Below are 15,000 nucleotides of genomic sequence, written 5' to 3' on the forward strand. Positions count from 1 at the left end.
AATATATATGTGACTACTTTTTATTCTTACTCCCGAGTACGGAAAGCACTTTCCGATAGACTAGCGTTCTATCCAAAGGGTAATAAGCAATTTCTATTGTCTGTTTCACGCTATAGAAACATTGATGGTCCTAATAGCTCTGAAGGATTACTACTGCCGCTGATGCATGAGTTATCTCGGTCATTTATCGAAATAGGTGAATGTACCCAGTTGACAAATAAATGGAATTTCATCTTATTTAAGTCACAAGCTGACGCAATAATAATAATATGTGAAATATATATAGATAGAACAAAATTGACGTCACTCGGCGTTTTGTTATTTTTTTTTTTTTTAGCCAGCCATCTTTAAAAGTAGTTCTCACTCAATTGTATTAATCACTCTATAAACGTTTAAGTTTACACATAGTAGTAGTAGTAGTAGTAGTAGTAGTAGTAGTAGTAGTAGTAGTAGTAGTAGTAGTAGTAGTAGTAGTAGTCCTTGTAGTAGTAGTAGTAATAGTAGTAGTAGTAGTAGTAGTAGTAGTCGTAGTGTAGTAGTATAGTAGTGAGTAGTAGTAGTAGTAGTAGTGTAGTAGTAGTAGTAGTAGTGTAGTAGTAGTAGTAGTAGTAGTAGTAGTAGTAGTAGTAGTAGTAGTAGTAGTAGTAGTAGTAGTAGTAGTAGTAGTAGAGTAGTAGTAGATAGTAGTAGTAGTAGTAGTAGTTAGTAGTAGTAGTAGTAGTAGTAGTAGTAGTAGTAGTAGTAGTAGAGTAGTAAGTGTAGTAGTAGTAGTTAGTAGTAGTAGTAGTAGTAGTAGTAGTAGTAGTAGTAGTAGTAGTGGTTGTTGTCGTTGTTGTAGTATAATAATAATAATAATGATAATAATAATAATAATGATAATAATAATGATGATGATGATGATGATGATGATGATGATGATGATGATGATGATGATGATGATGACAACAGTAACAATGATAATAATAGTAATAATAATAATAATAATAATAATAATAATAATAATAATAATAATAATAATAATGATAATAATAATAATAATAATAATAATAATAATAATAATAATAATAATAATAATAATAATAATAATAATAATAATAATAATAATAATGTGTGAAATCGTAAATATAAAATTCTTTTGCGCATGTAAAAATGAAATGAAAGACAAATTGAAAAGATTCTAAACATTAATTTAGCCAAAACAGTGTTTCAAATTTTGTTGATAGATATATAGACTCTAGACCATTTTTTAAATTACATATTTGCATTTAATGTTAGTTTTAAAAAATATTTAGAATTTAGATATGAATTATTTAGTCGTCTACATATGTTTGTTTATATAATCAACAGTACACCAATTATTACAAGGTGACGTATACTTATAGGTCTGATAACCCATTGCTCTATTGGAAATACTCTCAAACCAACGCAAAATATTGTCCATTACAACAAGGTTAAAGCAACCCCATAATTTTGCTCGGTTATCAGACCTAATAATATGGGCACTTAGTTACAAGGTTATCGCATCAGTAGTAACAAAACAAAACATGAGTTTTTCAGTTTTTCAATATAACTAATTTCCATGATTTCAAAATGAAAGATGCGTAATGAAGTCAAATGAGCTTAAATAGGGCAGAGAAATGGCGTCGCACCTTCTACTCTTCCGGTTCCAAACTCATTGGAAGTATGCATGTAACCAGTTCTTCTGAGGACTGATAATGAATAGATTACAGGTTGAATCATAAGGCGGCGTAACTCTTTTATTATCAGGATGATTAGGCAGATTATTAAGATAACAAGACGTAAAAGAGCGAGGATTGACGATATTTATTGACGACCAGCATAAATTTAGATTAGAAAAAATTTCTATTTAATAAGGTGACATCACTCTGAAACTACAAGATCAATTACACAAGGCATGTATCTAGTCTCCCAGAAGAGTTTTACCACTGTTTTACACTTTCAATGAGATTGAAACCAGTTTTTTGACATCACCCCCCCCCCCCATATTGAATATATCATTCATTGATTTAAACAAATCAAAATACTTGGATTCAAAGTTACATTTAGAAAATGAAGTTGAATTAAATATGAAATTATTCACCTTGTGAAAAGTTGTCTCGTGATAAAGAGTTTCCCTTTAAAAAATGAAAATCCAACATGAATCTGTAATATCCAAGGTCCAAGTGAAATTCACAAAGCTGTGGATTTGGATAGGGCAAGAAGCAAATGTCGCATACATGCATACAAAGTAATCTTGTGGATATTTTTCCAAATTTTCAACAGTCTTGTTCCGTATTCACTTTAATTGTCCAAAACGAGGGCTCCTTTTTGTTTGTACAGTCAATTGTTGTGACTGTTGAAAGTGTCAATCTAATTATAAGCCCCGCCCATTCCACCAGGGGCGCAACTTTCTAGGGTGGTCACTGGGTTTGTGGGGGTGTAAACCGTAAACCGATTATATTGAATAAGTTCTATCTCAAAAGAACGTAAGTACACTTTTGCTAGCAATGACTATCCCGCACAAATCTTTGGGCCTCTTTTTCGCTCACGAAGTGCCCGAATTCGCGTCAAAATATGGGACGAAGCCGTTTCGTATATGCTATTTTAAAAAAAATTAATTAGGACGCTGTTTATCGATGAATATGACTGAAAGTTGGCACACAGTTAGAAAAAAAGTCATTTTAGATTCTGTTAAGCGACAAAACTAGTGCAATTACCAGAAGACCGTTAAAATTAGATTTTTACTCTTTGGAGTAAAATATTTCTAAAACTACCGGGCGTGGAGGTTTTGTCGCTGACAAGGTAATACATGAACATTTCTTCTTTTTGGTTGTAAAATTTCATATGAATATGACGAGTACTTTTCCCGTATTTTACAAAAACACCATCCTAATTTGCTCTTCAAGTTTCAATCTTTTAATCCATTTATTACGCAAGATACAACCAAAGGTCGAAAAAAAAATGCCGAAAAAGCGTCCCATATTTTCGCGTTTTTTTTCCTCTTTGCGGGTCATCCAAATAAATGACACCTTTGAAACTGCATAACTTGTTTATTTATGAATGGATTTTCAATATTCAAAAACATTTTTACTCAGTGGAGATAGGGCTTTGATTTTAGACAAAAAATTTCCTCAAAAAGAAAAAAAAAATTTTTTCATAGTCATTGCTACTTTTGCAAAAGCTACAAAGAAAACTAAATTTCGATTATTTGTTTGTTTCTTTCTTTATATATCTGTTTGTTTTTTAAAAATATACTCGTCTACTGTGGCACACTGACAAGTCATTTTTTTTACATTGTGGTCAAAATAAATCCACTTCAAATAATTGAATTAGGATCACCTTAAAATTAATAATAAAGATAATGAAATTATTTATATTGCGCCCAATCCTCCATACAATAAAGCTCTAGGCGCATAACAATTGCATCAATCCATTCACATCTCTCTCTCTCTCACACACACACACACACACACACACACTCTCACACACACATTCTCTCTCTCACACACACAAAGTCCCCCCTTCCTTCTCCGTCCTCTCTCTCTCTCTCTCTCTCTCTCTCTCTCTCACTCTCTCTCTCTCTCTCACACACACACACAAACACACACATACAAACACAAAATTGTTTAAAAAAAAAAACACAAACAAACAAAAACTCCAAAATCTAACACCTGGCTCAAGTATAAGCCTTGAGATTATCTCATGGCAAACACATTAAATGGAAAGCTTAGTTTTGTAAAAATCAACCTACCTGTTGTTTTGAATTAAAATCATTCTCTCCATTGACAAATAGTATATTATTTTATAAAATGTTTTGATTTTTGCCCGACCAAAAGCCTTCAATTTATTGCAAAATTTAAAAGATAAAAAGAAACATTTTTTCTGGTAGATACGTATATAAATATCAAAAACTATGGCTCACACTTGCACATAGAAGTCTAGGAAAACATCAGTCAACCGGTTTTGGATTTGTTTCGATTTGAAGAAATTTTGATCTTAGTAAAGTGTCCAGGAGAAAAATATATAAAATAATAAAGAATACATTTTTAAAAGACCATGCCTCATCAAACAGTTTATATTATTTTATATATGTATAATAATATTATGTTACTTTTCTTTGTGTGTCATGATTGGAATCTTGATGAGGGAATGTTTTTAAGGGAAAATGTAGATTACTAAATTAAATTACTATTAAATTACTAGATCTGTGTATTTTTATGCAATTTGTGTTAAAACCTATGTCGGTCAAACGCTTCTATTAGCCTGACTACATTATCTATGAAACATTTTTAAAATGCCGACAATATATTTGAATTGAATTGAATTGAAAAAAATATTTTTTAAAAACAAAACCTGAAAAAAAAAAAAGAAGAAATTTTGAAAGAATAGATTTGGTGTCATATGTACCTCTATGCGTGAAAAACTGAGAAAGAAAAATGCTAAGGAAAAAATCAGGCATCAAACATTTACTTTTCATATAGATAGATATATCTAGAAAATTTGCTATTCGAAAATTGTTTTCAATACATCTTAACACATAAATTTGGGAGGAAGTGGTTGGGGGGAGGGTGAAATGTCTTTGAAATTATCTCAAATTTTACTGAAATCTCAATGCAGTCAACCTGGATATTTATCTGTGGAATGTTTGTGTGTACGTATGTGTGTGTCCGCGTGTGTGTGTTTATTTAAGGGTATTCGTGTGTGTGCACGAGTTTGTGTGTCTGTGTGTGTGTGTGTGTGTGTGTGTGTGTATTGTGTCTGGATGGCCGTGTGCAGGTAAATAAATAAATGAAAAATAATAATAGATTTCCCTTTATTCATCCCATAGGGGAAATTTGTCGTTACGGTCTATTCCAAGAGAAGACTTGAATAACCCATATTACTCTTATTGTTATTATTGTTATTGTTATTATTTATTATTATTATTATTATTATTATTATTTTATTATTATTAATTATTATTATTTATTATTATTATTATTATTATTATTATTATTATTATTATATTGTTATTATTATTATATTATTATTATTATTATTATTATTATTTATTATTAATTATTTATTATTATTATTATTATTATTATTATTATTATTATTATTATTATTATATTATTGTTTATTATTATATTATTATTATTATTATTATTATTATTATTATTATTATTATTATATATTATTATTATATTTTTATTTTTGTAATTATTACTATTATTATCACCTATTATTCATTATATAATATATATTAATTGATTTTAGGCATTTTATTATAGATATTATTGTCGAGACTCTATCACTTTCACATTTTTTCTTCAATCATATAATCTCAATATCTGTCGAATTGTGGGAAGGCAGCATGGTCGGAGTTACTTCGACTCGTTGACTTCGATAGTTTTTTTTTGTGCAGATGATTATCCTCAAATTTGTTCACTTTGGACAAAATGGGCGATTTCTGTTGACAATAGATAATTTGTTTGTTGGATTATCTATCTTCCTTTATGGAATGCCTCGCGAGGTTTGAGAGATTTTGCCAAGATGAAGGGCATCGGTATTTGAAGGACGAGTTTGGTTTTTGTGCTTTGTTAGGCAAATGTTTAAATAAGTGCCTTTCTAGAGTACGATAGTAAGGGAGAGAGAGAGAGAGAGAGAGAGAGAGATAGATAGAGAGAGAGAGAGAGAGAGAGAGAGAGAGAGAGAGAGAGAGAGAGAGAGAGAGAGAGAGAGAGAGACCTCCCATCCACCCCTGACCCACATCCGCCCCCCCCCCCCTCAACCTCTACCCTATTCTCAAAATTGAATATGACGCGACGCGACAAAACGGCTGGGCGGGTGGATGACGACAATGACGACCCTAAAGTTACTACTGGCCTTTTATCTACTTCTAGTCATTTATTAACCATTGTGTTCCATACGGGTTGATTTGGGAACGCCGGGGGCTTGATTCATTGTATAACACTATAATAACATTATTGTCCACTATCTCCGTAGGCTGCTGGTGTTGTGCATGTCAACAAATTAGCGTTTAATTCAATAGATTATGTGTCGACTACCGATAGAAACGCTGGAGTCGACGTGCACATATTTGCAGGTCTGATAATCCAAATTGTTATGGGCTCATTGTTGTAATGGAAATATTATGTACTATCAAACCAACACAAAATATTGTCCATTACAACAATGTTAAATTTGGCCCATAATTGCCTTCGGTTATCAGACCTGCTAATGAGATTACAAATGGCAATGCATTCATTAGTGGCAAAAATAACGATAACTATTGAATTGTAATTGATTATTAAAGTAAATTGAACTTTATATAGCGCAATATCCACGAAATGTGCTCAAAGCGCTTTACAATGGGTCCCTGGTCAACAGCAACATTTAACATGTAGGACGGGACATGACGCCTGTTAGGCGATATTACAATTTTCGGACAAAAACAACGCTGTTAACGGCCAGGTACTCATTTTACACCTGAATACGGTGAGAGAATGTGAGTAAAGAGCATTTTCCAAGGACTCAATTATGCGCCGAGCGCGAGGCTCGAACCCAGGACCTTCCGATCCGAAAGCGAGTGTCATACCACTAGACCACATAGCCGCATTGTAATTGCTTCAATTTATTAGACGGAGACAGATACTGTGGACGTTTCTGGTTTCTCGAGTCCTCGCCTCATACACAAAAGGACCAAGATCGATCCCAGGTGACGTCGAGATTATTTTTTCTGTCCACTCAGAAGTGATTGGGTAGCTGGGTCTGTTGGACTTGGCGGAAGTACTTTGCGATAGACTAGCCTCCTGTCCAAAAGAGTAGCAAGCAATTGCTATTGTCAGTTTCACGCTTTAGAAACCGAGATAAAATTCTGCTCCATGAGCCTAATGGCTCTCTACTACTATGAACAATGGCTGAAAAAAATAATTTTAAGTAACTAAAATAAAAACATGAGCATTTATATAGCGCAGCATCCACTAAACGTGCTCAAATCGCTTCACATGAGGTCCCTAGCCAACAGTAGAATGAGACAAGACTCCTGTTTGGCGATATTACAAATTTTTTTTTTCCACATGAATAATGCTATTAATAGCCAAGTACTCATTTTACACCTGAGTACATACGGTGAGAGAATGTGAGTAAAGAGCCTTTTCCAAGGACTCAACTATGAGCCACTCAGAGCGGGACTCGAGCCTTGATCCTTCCGCTCCGAAGACGATTGTAATAAAACAAGACCGCATAGCCGCCTGTAAGGAATTTAATTCGATTTTTGATGCTATGTGTTTATCTAAAATACTCATAACATCCAGTGCCGGATATAATGTACCAACACACAAAACTGTGTGTAACGTTGAATGTTTTTTAGGCTGATTGATAGGATTTAGTGAGAACTTATCATAAAATTAGCTGGCGAAAAACAATTTTAAAAAGAGCTGAGTGACGTCAATTTCGTTCCTGGATACCAGTAGATCAACACCAAATAAATTCAATTAGAATTATAACTTTACTCACATTTTCTCACCGTACTCAGGTGTAAAATGAGTATATGTTTGTTAACAGCGTTGTCTCTGTCCGAAAAAAAATTGTAACATCATCGCCTAACAGGCGTTGTCCCGTCCGAAATGTTAAATGTTGCTGTTGACCAGGGACCCCTTGTAAAGCGCTTTGAGCACATTTAGTGGATATTGCGCTATATAAAAGCTCAAATTTAAATTTTTAGATAGTCGAGGTTTCAAACTTTTCATATTCCTCTATCTTGACAGGCCTTATTACTCATTTTATCCGAATAGATTCCGCTTACGGAGGGAACAACCTACTTGTTTGGTACTTGTCAAGCTTATATAAATATATAGAGCTTCACTAATGCAGTACAAACAAACAGGAATGTAGATACGTAAATACAATAATTTCTTTTCTTTTTCTTTTGTATAAAAAAAAAAATCAAAAATTTAAAACGCATCGACTTTGTGATCAAGGAATCACATCAGAGCCGAAAAATGACGATCAAATACCTCAACGGATCTCTTCCCCTTGAAATTGCATTTTGCAAACACTTCCTATTTATTTATTTATTTATTTATTTATCTATTTATTTATTTATTTATTTATTTATTTATTCATTTGTTCGAAAAAGGTTTATATTGAAAATGACTGGCGAAAGCTTACATATATACTTGAGATGGTGTTAAACAGTATTATTGTCGTTGTCGTCAATTGTACTAACCGACCTTATGTCTTGTCTTTTGAGTGAGATAACATATTGATACACTGTTCCATCATTACAAGGTGAAAAAATGCAAACACTTGGGCATGTTGTTGAACTAGGAAAAATGTTATTTATAAATGCGATTGTTTGTTTTGTTGATAGTTTTTTGTTTGTTTGTTTGTTTGTTTTTCGTTTCTTTTTTTGGAGGGGGGTTGTGATTTGCTTTGATTGTTTTTGGTTGTTGGTTGTTTGTTTTTTAGTTTTTTGTTTTTTGTTAGTTTGCTTGTTTGTTTTTGTTTTGTTTTTTGTTTGCCCCAATCGGAATTCAAACACCTACTGAAACACCCCAACTCGTCATAACTCTCCGCCCGAAGACAACTTTTTTTAAAAATAAGAGAGAGAGAGAGAGAGAGAGAGGGAGAGAGAGAGAGAGAGAGAGGGAGAGAGAGAGAGAGAGAGAGAGAGAGAGAGAGAGAGAGAGACCATTGTGAAACTTTACAAAAATTGATTGTACCTTTCTCGCTCCAATTGCTTGTTTACTAAAAACATTTACACCAACTGATGAAGCACACATATATATATATAATATATATATATATATATATATAATATATATATATATATATATATATATTCTTCTTCTTCTTCTTCTTCTTCTTCTCTCCTCCTCCTCCTCCTCCTCCTCCTCCTCCTCCTCCTCCTTCTTCTTCTTCTTCTTCTTCTTCTTCTTCTTCTTCTTCTTCTTCTTCTTCTTCTTCTTCTTCTTCTTCTTCTTCTTCTTCTTCTTCTTCTTCTTCTTCTTCTTCTTCTTCTTCTTCTTCTTCTTCTTCTTCTTCTTCTTCTTCTTCTTCTCCTCCTCCTCCTTCCAAACAGAAATCCACGGCTGATTGAAATATCAATGTATCCAAATCGGATTAAAAGTTTAGACTATCTAATACTCCCATTAAATAAAGTCGTCTTTCATTACAACTAAGATATCGTTAATTTACACAATAGGCTTGGCTTGACAAGGCCTTGTATTACACTTACAATAATAAGACATTACGTCATAAGATAGCCCTTGGGTGAACTTAAATTTAATGGCGTCAACGGCCCTAATCCAACAATACAAGCCTCTACTTCATTCGGTGCATTATTAAATCATTTCCGATTTCGATTGGTTTAAAATCGTTAGCTTTTGGTAGCTGTATCTTGCGGTAAATACGAGGGTAGGCTGGAAAAATTTGCAATTTTCCTAATAACTCCCTTATTTTAAGGAATAATTCGTTAAACCATACACCAAAAGACAGCCTGAAATCTCAGCTACAGGTTGCTTACTTTATTTTTCAAAATCGTCACCGTCACAACAAACACAGAGCTACCAATGCCGCACTATTTGACGCATCATCCCGTCGGTAAAAATCTGACATCCTTTTTCTCTATACCAAGATCGGACAGCAGCCTTCTCGTATAATTTGTCGCTTTCGTAGTGATTTCCTATGAGGCACTCCTTCAAGTTTGGAAATAAAAAGAAGTCTGAAGGTGCTTGTCGGGACTAGCTACTGTAGGGTGAAGAAATCCATTTTCCTCAGTGTGGTTTGAATCCGTTGACTCGTGTGGGGTCGGGCGATATCGTATTGCAATATCGCATTTTTCTTGAAGTTCTGTTTCGATCGGGTCTCCTCCTTCCACGAACCTTACCCATCACCAAACGGTGCAATAATCAACACAAGCGTCACCATAAACACGCTTCATTGTTCTGGTTTGGACGTCAATGGGTGAACAGCCCTCAGCAATCAGAAATTCAATAACAACACGCTGCTTGAATCGAATCTCTGTTGATGCAGCCATTTTCATTTTTTGTTTTGACCGAGGTTGTTGACCACGCAATAACACAAAAGCGATTAATTCACGTAGAGACGTTGTGAACCTTTGAAATTTTAACACATTAAAAAATCCAATTTTTTTGAAAAAAAATTATAACAAATGTTAAGGGGGCAGGGCCACCAGGGAGACAGGCATGAGACAAAAAAAATCATAAAAAATAGAGCTTTAACGATACGGTCTGTCCCTTTGGATATAACACTAAAGAGTAATTTATCTATGATATAAATGTGTTTTTGTGTGTTTGTGTTAAGTATACTGTGAAAAATTGCAAGTCAAATAGCTTTGATATCATAATGAAAATTACAAAACTTCCCAGCCTACCCTTGTACTTTGCAATATTAAAAAAAATAACAAGCAATTAAATGCTACTGCCTGCTTAACGCTACAGAAACCGGGATAAATTCCGACAACATGGGCTTCGTGATTAGAAAAATTAACGCATCCATTTTACACCTGAGTTCGTTGAGAGAATGTAAGTAAAGAGCCTTTTCCAATGACTAATCTATGCACCACTCAGAGCGAATCTCGAACCATGGACCTTCACGTCCGAATGCTTAAAAAATAAATAAACAAGAATTTTGAACTCTGACCATTTCAATATTCAACAAAATTCTCTTCATCTGGTTCATCTAGACATAATATCAAATTGTCAGATTCAGTCCCGAAAAGGGAGCATAAATGTGGTGTAAAAAAGAGGCTGGTTCCAATCTCATTCAAAGTGTAAAACCACCCTTCCGGAGGACTGGATACATACCTTCAGTTATTGATATTCTGGGTTCAGAGTGATGGCATCTTATTTTCTAGTCTAAATATATTATTATGATGGTTGTCAAGAGAGATCATCCATCCTCGCTGTTTTACGTCACCGTAATCCTAAAAAATCCGCCTATACACCATGGGACTAAAATAGTTATACCACCTTATGATTTAATATTATGTAACCTATTCATTATTATTATCAATCTTCCAAATGGCTGGTTACTTACACACTTCCAGTGATTTTGGAACCGAAAAAGTAGAATGTATGATGGTACGACTTTACCCTCCCTGTTGATTGACCCCAAAGAAACTTCCAATCTTTGTGTCCCTCTTCGATATAATGGTGATTGGATCTTAGAGATGGTTCGAAGTTGACGTCACTCAGGTCTCTGTTATTTTTATTTTCATTTTTATTTTATTTTTGTTGCCATCCGCGTTTATGAGTAATTCTTACTAACCTGACTATAAACGCTCATGGATACACACAGTTTTGTGTGTTGGTCCGTTATACTTCCGGATGACAATATTGTGAATTTCTTAGCCAAGCACATACTATCTATATGTGCGACTCTAGTATATATGGAACGGAATTGCCGTCATTGTTTTTAGACAGCCATTTTAGTGATTAGTTCTCACTAAATTATATCAATCAGACTATAAACGTTCACGGTTACACATAGTTTTGTGTGTTGGTACATTATATCAGGCGAGCAGATGTTGTGAATATTTTATCTAGACGCATAGCACCAATGAGGCTTGCCTTGTGACATAACATAGGTCTTAGGTTCGAGGTGCACGTTTACCCCTTGAGAAAAGAAAGGCTTATCTACCACGGTATAAAATGGGTACAGACAATGTTATCTGTCGAGAAAATCGGAAATAATATCACCTCACGGGGTGCTATTTTCGTCCTAAATGTTAGTAATAAATAAAATAAATAAAATTCCCTTTATTCATCCCCAAAGGGAAATTTGTCATTTGGGTCTATTCTAGGCAAGACTGGAATAACCCAGGCGTCAGCTGCAGAGCAGCGCCGCAAAGTGAGCTAGGGCGAGGTGACTTGCTAAAGGACACACAGCGCAGCAGCGGGTGATTGAACTCGGTACCTTTCTGATAGGAAGCAAAGACCATACCACTGAGCCACGCTGCCCCATGCAGTTGTTGACTTGAGACCCCCTGTACAACTAGATAGTTGAGCACATCGATGAATATTGCGCTCTATAAACCCAATATTTGTTTTAAAATGTTGGTTTACATCACTCAACCGACAGATGTTATTGGCGTGCTTGTTTTTCCAGTCTTTTTTTCATCTTAACTACGCCACTACCACATTATCTCATTCATCTGTGGTGTTTCATTCATCCTGTTTTGTTGATAAAGGGGAAATCCAAAACGTTCATTTGATCTGTTTTTGTAATTAAATTGAAGCTTACATTCAATTTCACATTATTATTTATTTCTTCGAGCTTCGAGCAGCAACATTTACAATACATCAATCAGAGAGTAGTCATTCAGAGCCATTAGGGCATTGGATCGAAGTTCATCCCGGTTTCCATAGCGTTAAGTCAACAACTTGTCTATTGCAAACTACTTTCCGCCAGATTTAACGAATACAGCTACCCAATTACTGCTGGGTGGACAGGGGGGTCAGAAGAAAAAAAATTCGATTTAACCCTGGATCGATCTCGGTTTCTTTGCGTGTGAAGCCAGTGCTCTATCAACTGAGGCATCGAGACCCTTCCAGGGAGCTGATTAGTTTTACCACACTATCAAAATGATTATTAAGCGTTAGGCATAAAATCAAAATAGATATGAACATTTATCTAACACACTTCCATAGATGTATCAATGTGCTTCTCAATATTTTACTTATTTTCCCCAGCAGGCCAGGGGTTTATTCCAAGAGATGACTGGAATAACCCAGGCGTCAGCCGCAGTGCAGTGCCACAAGTGAGCAAAGACGAAGTGACTTGCTCAAGGTCACACAGCGCGGCGCGTATTCGAGCTCGGCACCTTTTAGGTGCGAAGTAAAGACCACACCGCTGAAACACGCGGTTCTCTTTACATCCCCCCCCCCCCCCATCGCTCCCCCCCCCCCCCCCCCACCTTCCCCTTAAAAAATCTCAAAGACCTCCAAAGTTTGTGTCCGTCCACGATATTATAACAGAGGCTAGACGAAAAAAAAAAAACTGCACAAGTGAGGAAAGGCGTGGCCTATTTGTTACGTCACTCTGCGCAAGTGAATTGCGCCCTGGTGGTATATAAAATTGAGCTCCATATAGCGCAATATCCACTAAATGTGCTCAACGCGCTTTACAAGGGGTCCCTGATCAACAGCAACATTTAACATGTAGGACGGGACATGACGCCTGTTAGGCGATATTATAATTTTTCGGACACTGACAACGCTGTTAACGGCCAGGTATTCATTTTACACCTGAGTACGGTGAGAGAATGTGAGTAAAGAGTCTTTTCTAATGACTCAACTATGCGCCGAGCGCGAGGCTCGAAGCCAGGACCTTCCGATCCGAAAGCGAGTGTCATACCACAAGACCACATAGCCGCACAACTTCGTGTGGCATTTGGTTTGTTAGCTTTATGTCTTATGCTTGAGTACCGGTGTCGGCAACACAATATTGGGTTGGATAAGTTGTTGTTGTTGTTGTTGTTGAAAAGGAACTTTACTCATAATTCATAATAAACAAAACCATTTAAGACGGCAATTTGGACGGTCTCTGCCAAGTCTTTGCCACAACATTGATTTTAATAACACCTAGCAAGAGTCATATTATCTTATCCTACTTGTTCACTGCTGCATTTGGCTTGAGAATTTTTATATAGCGTTTTGAGCACATTGAGTGGAAATTGTCCGATATAAATTCTCACATGAATTGTTTGGGGTATTTTTTTTTCTTAAATTTTTGCTATTTGTATGTTTGTTTGTATTTTGTTTTTTTTTTTTTTGTTTTTTTTGTTTTTTAATGTTGTTTTTTTTTGTTTTTGTTTTTTTTTGTTTTTGTTTTTTTTTGTTGTTTTTTTTTGTTTTTTTGTTTTTTTTTGGTTTTTTTTTTTTGTTGTTTTTTTTTTTTGGGGGGGGGGGGGTGGAGTTAATCGCTCTCCCAAGCACATTGTGTTTTAAAAAATCTAGACTGGCTGGTTAGAAATGAATACTGAAACTATAGGTTGGTTCAAATGTACAACTTTATTTCATCATTCACAATTACAATGTTTTTTAGAATCAAAATTGAAGTATTCTTATATGCAGGTCTAATTACTAAAAATTGTTGTGGCCTCATCGTTGTATTTAAAATACTTTCAAAAAATGCACATGACAACAAGGTTAAAACGAGCCCATTATAATTGCGTCCGGTAGTCAGACTTGCAAATATGTTACCGTCATGAGCATGATGATGATGATGATGATGATGATAATGATGATGGTGATGATGATGATGATGATGATGATGATGATGATGATGATGATGATGATGATGTTGATTTTATTGAGGTTGATGATGACAATGGTGGTGATGATGATGATGATGATGATGATGATGATGGTGATGATGATGATTATGATGATGATGATGATGATGATGACGACGACGATGAAAATGATGATAATAATGATGATGATAATATTGCTGTTGATGATGATGATGAGGATGATGATGGTGATGATGATGATGATGATGATGATGATGATGATGATGATAATGATGATGATGATGATGATGATGATGATGATGATGATGATGATGATGATAACGACTACGATGAAAGTAATTGATGATAATGGTTTCTACCGATGTGTACTTATTTGCAGGTCTGATAACCCACAATGTTATGGCATCATTGCTGTGATGGAAATACTCTCAAACCAACACATAAAATTATAACGAGCCCAAAATTGCGTCCGGTTATCAGACCTGCAAATTCGTTCACATCGGTTTCTACCTTCGAAAGGAGAGTGCAAACCTCAAAGGGAGGTAAGTAGTGAATTAATTGAAGACTTAAGTATACACTTCATTCACTCCCTTGATGATACACCGCATTACATTTTTTATTTCATAGAAATGATGTTGTAGGGATTAAAAGATTCCAATACAGAAAATGTGATAATTATGATGCTGATGATGATAATGGTGATGATGATGATGATGATGATGATGATGATGATG

General features: G+C 34.9%; 1 protein-coding gene across 1 annotated transcript in view; it reads right to left on the reverse strand.

Annotated features, from left to right (window-relative positions):
• The window catches only part of LOC144978249 (uncharacterized), a 5,453-nt gene extending 3,166 nt beyond the window's left edge, over window positions 1–2,287 (reverse strand). Inside the window, exon 1 of the mRNA XM_078924081.1 lies at window positions 2,102–2,287. The gene's annotated coding sequence lies outside the window, so the exon portion shown is untranslated. The remainder of the gene's footprint in view (window positions 1–2,101) is intronic.
• Window positions 2,288–15,000: the final 12,713 nt, after the last annotated feature.

This window comes from Berghia stephanieae, chromosome 8 (assembly GCF_034508935.2).
Source record: "Berghia stephanieae isolate SIO BIC M18660-M18661 chromosome 8, UCSD_Bste_1.3, whole genome shotgun sequence".
Classification (NCBI taxonomy): domain Eukaryota; kingdom Metazoa; phylum Mollusca; class Gastropoda; order Nudibranchia; family Aeolidiidae; genus Berghia; species Berghia stephanieae.